Genomic DNA, 13,396 nt, shown 5'->3' on the forward strand with positions numbered 1-13,396 from the left:
GAACCACAGCTGTATTGGGTGAGGAATTCAAAGAATACCTCACACAACTCAACACAGTAAAATGTATTGCCAAACATATTGCCCCACCTTTCACACAAGAGAGTGAAACAGATACAACCACTGCAGCAGTAGACGAATTATCAACTCCAACCATGTTTACAATACCACAAACTGCCTCACAACCAACCGAGAAACCTACCTCAAATGTTGATGAAATATATACTATGTTTCCCACTGTTACGCAAAGTGCCCTCCCAACTTCCCAATATTGGCAACTTAATAATGACACAAGTGTAAATGTGGATACTGGCATGTTTCCGATTTACTGCCTGAAAACTATGAATGTACACAAACCCTCAGGCACCACAAATACACGGTCCAAAAAATCATTAGCTAAACGCCAACCCCGTTTGTCTATTAGAAAGAAAGGCAAGCACAACAGTATAAGTATGATACATATCACGGATTGGGGTTGGATAAGGTAGAAGACCTCTGCCATCCGGACCAGTCTAACAAATGATATTCAGACATGAGCACCACTGGGAGACTAACCACGATTGGTAGCTGCAATGTGTGTTAAAAGAAACCACATGCGTCAGGAGCACCTGCGGTTTTTATACCTCAAGAAATTCCCCTAGTAGAAGCCCAATGTCTCATCCATCTCGCACTATGTAGAATCTGGATCACCTTCCAGGCACACACAGTACAACTACAACTGCTTCCTCCAGATGAGTAAATATGCAAGAAGAAACCTGAAGGTGTAACATGTTTTAAAGAACTGTTTCTCTAGCAATAAAATGGACAATGTTTGCAGAAAATAAATGGCAAGATGCAACGGTTATGTGCAAAGCAGAAGCACTACGTGGCCTATCGGACAACAGACTGAAATGGATGGAAAACACATGTGCCCAGACTTGGACCCAACACATCACAAAGTTGTAATGGGTCAGGGCCCTTGAAAAACTGATCAAGATGCAACATGAAGAAAAATATGTCCATAAATGTACCCCTGCATGCGATGAAGCAGTAGAAAGGGCTGATGAACATAGCCACACTGGGGGAGGGTATTCATTACTTTAGGAGTATGCTATGTGAGTTGATTATATTTGATTATATTGATGTGGGGTCCTGTTTATTGGGAGGTGATCGTTTCAGCATCCCCCAACGCCCCTCGCCCATCCTAGTGTTTTGAATACATCTCGCCTCACACTCAAGTGCTTAGGGGGTGGGATGGGGCTGCCCCCTTCCCAACACTTTTTATGGCCATATTCCATCGCATCGTCATCACCCCTCAACTCCCCAGAGATTCTTTCATTAGTGTGACAAGTGCAATGTTGTATTTCTTAATATGCTTTTACCGCGATTTCTGTGGACAACGGCAGCTGTCTGTGGATCCAATATGGCGGCTGTTTCAAAATATCTGCTGCAGCTCTCGTTTTCCACTAGCCAAACATCATGCCAGGCCCTGAGTCTGTGGACTGAACCCAGATATCACTAATTTTGTACCTACATTTTGGCCGTTTAAAAAAAATACCCATAGCCCACCAAAACACGTGGTTCACCCCGAGCCTAAAAGCCTTACGCTTAGAAAAAAGACTTACTGAGAACAGATGGAAAAACAACCCAACAGCTCAGAACAAACTCCTTCTCACTTCACTGGCCACTAAGTACAAAAAGGAAATCATCCAAGCCAAAAAAGACACTTTCAATGGCAGAATAGGAAAAGCCAGCTCAAATACTAGAGAAATATTCACTATCCTAAGGGAATTGGAAACCCTATTCAAACCCACAGACACCTGCAGAAAAAAACAAATCTTGGTGTACAGACATCCAAAATGCCCTCTGCAATAAAATAACCTTGCTCCAAGAAAAAATCAATGCCAAATGAAACCACCCTGCATAAGATTGCATTAGAAATACTCTCATCCTTAAAACCATCCAAGTGTCTGGGCGACACATGCCCAGCACCCATTATCAAAGTAGCCGCCAAAAACCTAGGCCCGTTCATCTCGACCTTTATCAACTCCTCATTCAGATCATGTTCAGTACCTACCAATCTCAAAGATGCTTGGGTTCTACTCTTACTAAAAATGCCTAATCTAGATCCCAAAACCCCCACTAATTATAGGCCAATCACAACTGTATCCTTTCTTTTGAAAATTCTCGACAAAGCGGCATACATACAGATCGAAGCTTATCTTGAGATCAACAACTTACTGGGTACATGCCAATCAGGTTTCAGACCCAGACATGGGACCGAGACAGCCCTCATTGACCTGAAGTACCAACTAGATGACAGGAAAGACAGGGGCAAATCCTCCATCCTTCTCCTGTAAAACCTTTAATGCTGCCTTTGACCTTGTCAATCACAAGGTCCTGTGTAACCACCTAAAAACAACTGCCCACTTCTCCAAGTAAGTCACCACTTCGATAAGCTCATTCCTTGGACAACAGGTCCATGTGAGTCGTCTTGCCCGCCTCCATGGCTGACCCAGTACCCATCTCATGTGGAGTACCAAAAGATTCCTGCATCTCTCCAACCTTATATAACATCTTTACAAAGCCCCTATTTATCAGACTAGATAATCTGGGTGTCTCATATAATAATTATGCTGACGACACCCAGATTCTCATCCCACTACTAGGTGACTATGACAAAGACACAACCCTGATCAACAACATTAATCTAATTATTCAAACCTGGATGGCCACACACGGCCTATGCCTCAATGATATGATATGATGTGGCATTTATAATGCACCTATACACAAGTGTTTCAAGGCGCAACGAGGCAAGGGAAGGGGAACAGAGGGAAGACAAAGACAACAATCCTACTAGGCCAGGTGTCATTCAGATTGCGCAAGTGCATGGGGAGGGAGCAGGGGGAAAGTGCATTGGAGGGAAATGATGAAAAAATCGAGCTCGTAATCGTCGGGTTCCCAAAAAAACTGTCTAAACTATCCACCATATACAACTCCATTCTCATTGATGGAAATAAGATAAAAGTTTCCAATGAGGTCAAGACCGTAGGCTTCTACCTTGACTCAGCCCTCAACCTCAACAAACAAATCAATGCCAAAGCGACTGCCACCAACTATACATGCAAACTGATCTATGCATGCAAAACATTCCTATCCACAGAAAGCGGTATTACAATTGCAAGAGCTTTAATTCTCTCCAAAGTGGACTACTTCAATGACTTATACCCAGGCACCAGTAAACGCAACACCACAAAACTACAGACAATCCAGAGCAATGCCCTTAGACCATTCTAAGCATTCCCAAATCCCACACCACCTCTCTCACATAAGACGTGAGACCAAATTGCTCTCAACCAACGACATAATCAAATTCAAAGCCCTCAACCTCACTCATAAATGCCTGTCTAACAAGGCTCCCGCATACCTTAGAGACAGATTCTCCAAACACACATCAGCTCGTCCCATCAAAAAAGCTCAATCCAACAGTCTCAGAATACTAAAGTTCAAGCTAAAAAAACAGGAGGTGCCAGCTTCCCAGTCCTGGCCGCGCAACTCTGGAACTCCGGATTCCCTAAGAGACATATGTTAATGTTAACGTTAATGTTAATGTTAAAGGACATTTGTACCACGCACTATCACCACCGGAGTGGTGCCCTGGCGCTCTGGCAGCTCTAAAAGAGGAGGGGAGGTTGAGTTAGTGGGAGGAGGCAGGAAAAGTGCAAGAGAGCAGTGATGTGCAGTTGGGAGATTCAGCCCGGTGGGTCCGTTGGCTGGGCCTGGGGTGTTTGCGGCCGGTAGTCATTATGTAATGTTTTGCAAGACTATGCATGTTTTTGTTTTGTTGTTGCAATGTAGTGAAGTTTGTGCAGTTTGTTGTGCTGTAGATTTTGGTTGTGTTTGGTTTGGAGTTTGAGAGGTGTATGCAGAAAGGGAAATTGTTAGTAGGGTTGGTTAGTTTGCGTCTCTATCCTGAATTCAGGCGCTCGGCTTGCGCAGTCTCCCCTTGTACGGTTCTGTCCTGATCTGGGTCCGACTGGCATACAAGGCTCCTTACTCCTCTGGCCCCCACCTCTAACATGCTCTCTCATAGCTCCCCTTATCCTCCCTTCATACTCCTGTGGCCAGTGCACCTGCCAATGTCAACCTCTCAGGTAGAGTGGTGATTGCCAATATCTCGACAATTCCACACCACTGTGGTACCTGGCGGTAACTAAGGGACGGGCAAAAGTGTTGGTGGGATTGTCTGGGGGAGTTGGCTCAGTCTTCGTGCGTGCCACCTGTGTTCCAGACTACCTGGTGTCACCCGTCCAGGTGCCGTGGGAGCTACCCTCTCGGGTCGGGGATGTCCGTGTCCTTTCCGGATTAGTCATCCTTTTTCCGGTTTCGGTTTCCAGATTTAGTCTGTGGTGTTGAAGAGCCAGGTTTTTAGTGATTTCCTGAATTTTAGGTGATCTTCAGTGTTTCTTCTTTCTTTTGGGATGTTGTTCCGGGTTTTTGCGGCTAAGTGGTAGAAGGAGGTGCCTCGCAGTTTTTTCTTAAGGTATGGTTTGAGTTCCAGGCGGATTTTGTTGCTTGATCGGAGGGGTCTCGTTGGTTTGTAGACTGTTATTTTCTTTTGTAGGAATTCTGCTCCTTGTCCGCTGATTTCCCTGTGTGTTATGCACATTGTTTTGAAGGTGATTCGAAGTTTTACTGGGAGCCAGTGTAGTGCTTTTTAGGGCTGGAGTGATGTGGTCTCTTCTGGATAGTTTGAGGAGTAGAAGGAATGCAATGTTTAAAGGTAACACATACATGTGTTTTAAAGGGTTGGATTCAAAAGAAAAATATTGACGATAGAGACACTTATTTTTCTAAGGAAACTCATTTAGTTTTATATTACAGGCGGGGAGAAAGAGAACCCTATATATACCCGGAGAATTGGCGGCACTCAAACCTATGAGCAGTGAGAAGGGTCAAGGGACCTAATCAGATGCCCATACACAAATGTGTCTGCTGTGCAGTTTTGACAGTGGACAAACTCCAGTGAAAACTCCCATATCGTTGAATGGACTAAGTGGCCAATGCAGTGAAAGTCCCAGGAACTTGCTGCAATGCATGCCTAAAAAGAGGACAAATACGACCGGACAGACGATCTATGGAGTCCAAACCAAGATGATTCGGGTGGAAGAAATACACAATGAATAAAGAAGAGAGGGAAAATCAACGTGTAAAAATACAAATGGGGAACCAGGAAATGTTATGGGATGGGAGCAATGGAACAAATGTGGAGTATATATCACATGTGAATAAAGTGTGACAAACGGGCTGGTGGGTTACCTCAAAGTGTGACCTTCTTTCAAATTCTCATAGTGGCTGTAAAATTATCTGAGGCATTTAGTTAGTTTAAAGTTGACTGGGTAATAGAGGTGGGATTTAGATAAAAGTAAACAAAGGTATTCTTTAGGGACACATACATGTTTAGACTAGGAGAATATAATATGTTAGTACTGACATTGTAGAAATGTTGTAGGATACCTCCTATATTAAAATAAATTATATCACAGAAAAGGGTGATTAGGTGATTATATTTTTATAATATAAAAAAGATTTTTAAAAAAAAACATGACATTGTATGTTCAATTACAAATTACAAATGCATATGTCATCATCATAAAAGTAAGAAAAATGACACCTAACAACAAAATACAGTGATTCCAAAGCATTTGTGTTTGATATCCGAACACAATGATTACAAGCTATTTCCTTATACTGTACAAAGTATAAGACAGAGCACATAATTTCTCGCCTGCAGCAGATCATGCCATTTTTCCCAATTTCAAAATTTCTAACAAAACATACTGATAGTTGTTTGGATCAATGCCACTGGGAGCCCATGATTTCGATTTAGTGGATCTTGCACATGTATAGGGAAAATGCAAATTATATCTACTTCAGTTCGAGTTCATTGGTGTTCTTCAAGGCCAGAGCCATCAAGAAGTTTGCAGTTGCAATTCTAATGCTGATGGAAGGTGAGGCATGCCTCAAGTGGAGGAAGCTTGAATGGTGTTGTCTTTTCCAAGACACAAGTAAAGTGGGTGTTGCATGAATCGAGAGTCTATGGGTCACTTTGTAGGAAAGATGGGCATTTCAGGAAATCACTCGATCTCCCAATATTTTGTCTTTGTATGATACAAAGCAAAGCAAGGCTGTAGGCAGAGGGCTGGCTTTGAAGGGCATTGGGGACAGTACACCTGAGTATCCCCCCTCCTTCCTTGTTTTTTGCACAATTTACATCTTCTGTATGGTTGTGTCTTCCTGGGGGTGGCAGGCACATAATCAGCAAAGTGTCGTTCTGGCAATCTGGCTACATCTTCTACTTCTGCAAAGTTGGGAGTTTATACACGCACAACAGTCAGCGAAGTTAAAACTGCTAATTCAAACTTCAAAAATGTCAGTTTGTTTTCTAGAGCGGCTGCACGATATACAACATATGCATTGTATGTAGCTAGATGCATAAGGTAAACTGCCAACTTCTTGTACCACGTGCAAGTCTTATGCTCTACATGGTATAACTCAAGTAATTGGTCTATTTTGTCTACTCCTCCCATGTACCTGTTGTAGTCCAGAATGCACTTGGGTTTTAGCACTTGCTGAGCCTGCCCGCGTACAGTGACAAGGGAAGTACTTTCATCATGAATAGTACTCAGCATGTGCACATCCCTTCGGTGGCAGAATATTAGTGCCAACAGTTCATCATGCTGCAATGCCATACATGCTCCCTTGTCCAGCTTCTTACACACAAGTTGTCTGGCGAAGCCTTTGCGGTTACTGTAGATTCTACCACATGCCAGTGTGCCCACGTTGTACAATTCCTTGAACAGTGGTATTCTGGTGTAGAAATTGTCCACATACAATTGGTGACCCGTGTGGAACAATGATGTGGCAATATCCCACACAATCCTCTCACTGGTCCCTAAATGGGCTGGGCAGCCGGGAGGGTTTATGCTCGAGTCTTTTCCAGTGTAGACTTTCATGTTGTAGGCATACCCAGAAGTACTTTCACACAACATATAAACCTTGATTCCATATTGTGCTCTCTTGCTTGAAATATACTGCTTGAGCAGTAGCTGGTTTTTTAACAATACCAAAGGTTTATCAATGAACATGTTCTGGCTAGGAAAATACACCTCAGAAAATCGCTGTGCAAAGTGCTTCAGTAATGGCTGAATTTTGAATGACCTATCACAATTTGGGTCAGTTCTTGGCAATGCTGTAGAGTTGTCATTGAAATGCAGCATACGTCTAGTATTAGGAAGCAATCTTTATTCATTGTTGCTGGAAAAAAAGGGCTTGCAAATACAGGTTCAGAAGACCAGTACAGAGAAATAGACGGCATCCTTGTTTGTCCCAAGAGCAGAGTGAGACCCCAAAATGTTCTCATCTCAACACTCGTAGTTGGAACCCAAAGGTGTGCTCGGGAATGGGGTTTCAGATTGGCACCTCTTTCCCTCAAGAACTGTTCAGCCTACAGATTGGTTTGCTCAACCATATCTGAAATGAACCCATCATCCACAAAAAGGTTGAAAAAGTCAATAGGCTCAAAACCATCTGTATTTTCTGTGTATCCTGATACTCCAGTGAAAGGTGGCACAACAGGCTCAGCCATTTATGGAGGCACCCAGTCAGACTCATCAGCCATGTGATGAACTGGTATATTCCTTGCATGTTCCTTAACCTTGCGGGTGAACTTTGTATGGGAAGTGCCACACGAGGTGCATGTTCCTCATCAGATGAGGAGGTTGAACTAGCCTCAACAGAAAACTCACTTCCCGAATCTGCTTCATGTTCACCGTCAGAAGAAGATTCTGTTTCAGATTCTGCTTCTGGTTCTGTGCCTTGTTCCGTGTCAGACTGCATCAGTAAGTCGAGAGCCTCCTCACCAGACATCTGACGTGAAGCCATGACAAAATGTTTACTGCCCAAACAACAGATACAGACTGAAACACCAAACCAATGAACTTTGCTTTTCAAAGTAAGGGAACGTGTGCAGTAACTGGTCTTGAAATAGACCAAGACCACACAATTATGCCAAATACTCCCAAATCTTCTTACAAAATCTAGCAGCGCTTTAAAATATAATCTACTCTCAACATGCCAAATAAAGAGGAGTACTACTTGGCTGGCACTCACATGAAAAACAAAAACATGGCTCACTGCTTACTTACAAGTGGTTAGTCTGCAACAACACACCTGCGCATAAGACAGTGAAAGCATATCCCCCTTCCACTGCTTTAAGAATAAAGTCAAGAAGTGGTGCCACTCACTAGACTGCTGACCCTATGATCTGTTCTCGGGCAAGCCTTACTGTTTCCCGCACCGTTACAGTAAATATTTTGTAGCATATAACTCGCTGCTACTCTCACCTGTATAGACCTGACTATATTTGCACTCTGTACATTTCTCTGTGCTTATCTGCTTACTCTATATTTTCGCTGTATTCATTTCACTGTATCTGTTATTCCTGTCTTATGTAACCTGTAACCATGTAGGTAGACCTGCACCCAGATGCCCACAAGCCCGGCATGCACTACAAATGAATAAACAGTTACAACAATTTCAATTAGACATACATTTCAACTTATTTATCTCATGGGCACCTTTCAATATGGTAATTGTTCTTTTCGGTGAACCTGGATTGTAGTGAGCGACGTATAATTTTGCACGTCCACTTGACCCGATACACATTATGCAATTATTGAAAGATCCCAAGACAGAACCATATTAGGGTATCTCCCAATAGTGTTAGTGTACAGTTATGCTTCAAAATGGATGTGAAATAACATGCAAAGTGCAAATGATATGATATATGATAAGTGATTCATAACATGCCTTGTTTCCTAATGATTAATGGGAGTACATCTAGTACCCATCATATATATATATATATATATATATATATATATATATATATATATATATATATATATATATATATATATATATATATTACATGGCCACAGTAGTGGCCGTGTAGTTATGGTTAAGTTGTTAAATCCAGAGGAAGAGCACTTTTTGGGCGACTTATAACTTCGCTCCCCCTGGACGAATCCACACCAAACTTTGCAAAAAAAAGTATATGGCCTACTCTGAATTCTTTTTGCAAAGTTTGGTGAGGTTTGGTCCTGGGGGGGCAAAGTGATAGGTGGGTCCCAAGTTGTATTTTTTACCATTGTCTAAATGGGGAAAAAACTTTGCTCACGCCTACAGCCCAAACCGCTGGACGGACTTTCAACAAATTTGCGGCATGAGCAGCGGCTTGGTCCCGAAAGCATCCTTTTGTAAATTTGGTGAAAATCTGTCCAGTAGTTTTTTTTTTAAAATGACCAAAAAGTATGTCACAACAAATTAGTGAAATCTATGTCCGGTCCACGGACACACTTCCCTGTTCGCTCTGTGTACAGGACACCAGTTGGTTAATCGGCTTGTGTCATGTCCGCGGACATGCGACGTGTTCGGCCATGCACCCAAGACTCTAGCACCTGGCCACAACCAACGCAGCATAAAAAACCCATAGAATCAAACATCCATCAAATATCCACAAATCAAATGTTTGTGTACTGTTTGATTTGAGGAGTTTGTGTGTGAGGTTTTGGCTAAGCCATGCAATTAAGATTGTAGAGTTTGGTAAATAGCACTGCAGTATAACATATCCATGGAAGTAAACATTTTGGATTGTAGTGTATGGTTAGATGTGTGCTTCAATGGTTATGTTATGCAGCAGTATTTGTGAGTTGAATTATTATATACTTACTGTTTGACTTTTTGTGATTGGACATATTTTAACTAACTGGAGCTGATATTCTTTTTCAATCTCTGTGATAAAAGAAAAGATCATATGTTAGTGTAGGTAGTTCATAATGAGTTATTGCATTGCATAAAAGACATTTCTGCATTATTTTGACCCTCATATTTAGTACTTTAGAAGCACTATATGTCAAACCAGTGTACTGTGCAATTTGCTCAATTTCTGTGTCTGTTTATTAAATCATTGGGTCTGTGGGAAAAAAAATCCATGCTGGATTTTTTAAAAAAAGGATAAAAAAACTTTTTTGTTATGGTACAATATATTTATTTCTTTGTTTTCAGTGTTTATTTGTTGTTTCTTGCTAATCTTCTGTGTGTTGGCGTGTTGCACATTTTTGGTGCGGTTTGATACTTGTTGGTGTATTCTAATTGCTTACTTATAGTTTTATGCTAATCTTCTATCTATTGGCTTGTTGCAGATTTTTTGGGGTAGTTAGATACGTGTTGGCGTATTTTAACTGGTTATAGTTTTTTATTTATACTTTCAAGTTATTCATCTATCTGTTGGGTTGTTGCAGATTTATGGGGCAGTTAGATACCTGTTGACATATTCTAGCTTTTTATAGTTTTGTAATCATAGTTTTTAAATTTTTATGCATAGACTAGTTATAAAATTTTGGTTTTAAAAATATGAAATAAGCTTTTACAAGATTTGCTGGTAATCTTTGTTTTAGAGTAATGGAAGTATAATTACATTCAAACCATCCGAATTTCTTTTTTTATATATGCAGTGTAGTGACCTGCATTGGTTGTGGCTCCTTCGTGGTAAATTATACCTATTGTTGTGAAGGTTTTCTTATCAAGTGATACTTGACCATGTGTGAATCCAGTCAGCTCGCAGTTGTTTTTCGTACCATCTGCATTGTAATGTAAAAGCATTACTATTGTGTATTTACTATGTGTCTGTATTTGTAAGGGGGAGTGATTATCTGAATGGCAGGTAGTACATAATCTGCCATGGTTTGCATTTTGTAAAAGTTGTTGAAATGGCATGGATTCACAGTTAGGTATGGATACATACACGAAACGTTCATTAGGGATTTGTTCTTGTGCCACATGGCTGCAGAGAGTGCATGTATGTTTCCCGATGTATGAACTCTGGAAGATTTCATTTATAGTTATGTTTTTGTTTTACAGTACTTGTAGTTAGTACATTAGACATTATTGTGGATCTTTTTGTGAGTTTATAGTGAATTTGACCATTCCAGCGCAGAAGTTCAATTCTTGTCTTATTCCATGAACACTGTAGGTGTTGTCAGGATTGTTGGTTGCATTTCTATGAAGGACTAACCTTTGTAAACAAAATTGGTCTGTATTGTGTAAGTAAATGTTGTCAATAATATGTGGCAATTGGAACAGAATATTTATTGCTACATTTGCGTAGCAATTTACACCAGTTATATTTGAAAATTTGAATGGACCTGACAGTTCTGTGTCCAAGTCATTTTTTCAGAGTGTGTGTTGCTTCTTTTAAGAAGTACTTGAGTTACCTTGAGCAGTACATTTTTCCTTGGTTGTGGTAATCGATGAAGTATTAGCTTCTTCTACTTTCTTTGGAGGAATTGCAGTGAGATCCTGTATTGTTTCAGTTTGAAGAAGTTTTCTTTTACAACGTTTTGCTTGTTGTGGAACAGGCTAGCTTTTTAGATGGGGTGTACAGTGAACGAGGTATATTGTATTCTAGAATGTAAGGAATATCAGAATTTACTTTACTTTCATCAAAGTTGATTAGAAACAGTCTGTCAAGTGTACATAAGCGTGGAAGTGCTACATAGCTCATGCCTTCTTGAAATACTGTGCTCTCAATATCTATAAATGCTTTATCTAGGGTAAGACCTTTTGATTTGTGAATGGTGACTGTGTATGCTAGAGTTAGAGAAAATTGTTCTCTGCATACCTACATGTCTTTGAAAAGAAGGAAGCGAGCTGTTGAGCGTCCTATAGTTTTAACTTCTGATAATTTGTCAAAGAGAATATTGACAAACTGAATGTTATTGTCACGTGGGTATGTTTGAAAGCCAACAACTGTACCAAGTGCTCCATTAACTAGTCCTTGTTACTCTACAGTTTAATGATAATTTATATATTTTCTCCAAACCATCTGTGTTAGAGAAAGAGTTTTCTAAGGTATTTAGTCTTGTTGTGGCTTGTTGACACATGGGTAGTGTCATGCCATGTACGTCCAGTTTGTCTGTGGAGCAAATTTCAATTATTGGTTGCATTTCTTTTTTCAACATTGTTTCATTGAATTTTGAACAGTTTGCAAGAGTTGGCATCAAGGACATACAATTGACATTTTTGTGTGCTAATTGTTCCATGACATCAGTAGCACATGAGTTATGGCCATAGAGTGCATGAATGTGCCGAGTTTTTAATATTGCTTGTGCTTCGTGATATAGTACACTTTCTCTAAAACTTTTTAAAATGTTGCCGTATGTGAAGTCTGCAGACTGGCACATGTTTTTTGTTAAATCTCTTTATTGGAAATGTTGCCAAAGGTTGACATTTCCTATGCTTCCAAGAGTTTTAAGGCAGATTTTGTGTCCTATGGTTTTAAAAATAGGTTCACCTTTCACTGGTGTTAATTGAAGAAGATCTCCGAAACCAATAATGTGTTTTCCTCCAAAGAGCTCTTCGTAGTCTGTTTTGAGTACCTCTTGTAATCTGATGTCAATCAAAACCTACATTAGGTTGGAGACCATGCTCACTTCATCTATTAGTTGCATTTTCATTTGTTTCAAAACTCTGTGTAGTTACATTGAAGCTTCTGTAGAAAGTTTGTAATAATCTAATTTGTTTTGGTGTTCTACTGGAAGGAGTAGTAATCAGTGTAAAGTGACACTGCCTATGTTGTAGGCAGCAAACCCTGTGGGGGCAGTTACAACAGCTGACAGTTTGTCGTTTGTCAATTGTTGAAGGAACTTGCTGATGATTTTGATTAAGAATGTTTTGCCTGAACGAGCTTGACCACTGACGTATAGCAGTATAGGTTTGTAGTTTTGCCAGGTACAGTTTTTATTCTCATGTTGTACACCATGTTCAATTTGTTTTGTTACTTCTTGGAAAATGCTACACTGCTCATTGTTCAGTTTTGATTTCAGTACAGTGAAGTCTACTTCTGTCATAGCTAATTCTGCCTCATTTGCTATTAGTGGCTGTCCCAGTAGTTATTGGCTTCCTGTTACAGAAGGTTGACAACTGTCCGGAGATTCCTCATCTAGTTGGGCCTGGAGTTCTTTTTTTCATGCTACTGTTCATTGTGCAACATTGTTTTGTACTCTGTAAAGTTTACATCTGTTATAGTACTTTCATTTGCTTTCAAAGTGTCTTCAAAGGTGTCATAGATATCTAGTAACTATTCTTCGTTTCTGCATGGTTTAAAAAGTTGTAGCAGGGACATGTAATATAGTTCTTTATGTTGAGGGGTTTTTAATGACAATTTGATATGATTAATTAAGCTTCGTTTGGTAAGTTTCACTAAGCTGCCTTCACAATTTGTGTCTCTGTATCTACCTTTGTTTTGATCTGGTTTTATATTATTTTTGTATGTGAAGTTTTGTGCTTTGTGGTA

Source organism: Ambystoma mexicanum, chromosome 10 (genome assembly GCF_040938575.1).
Source record: "Ambystoma mexicanum isolate Mex_15411 chromosome 10, UKY_AmexF1_1, whole genome shotgun sequence".
Lineage (NCBI taxonomy): Eukaryota > Metazoa > Chordata > Amphibia > Caudata > Ambystomatidae > Ambystoma > Ambystoma mexicanum.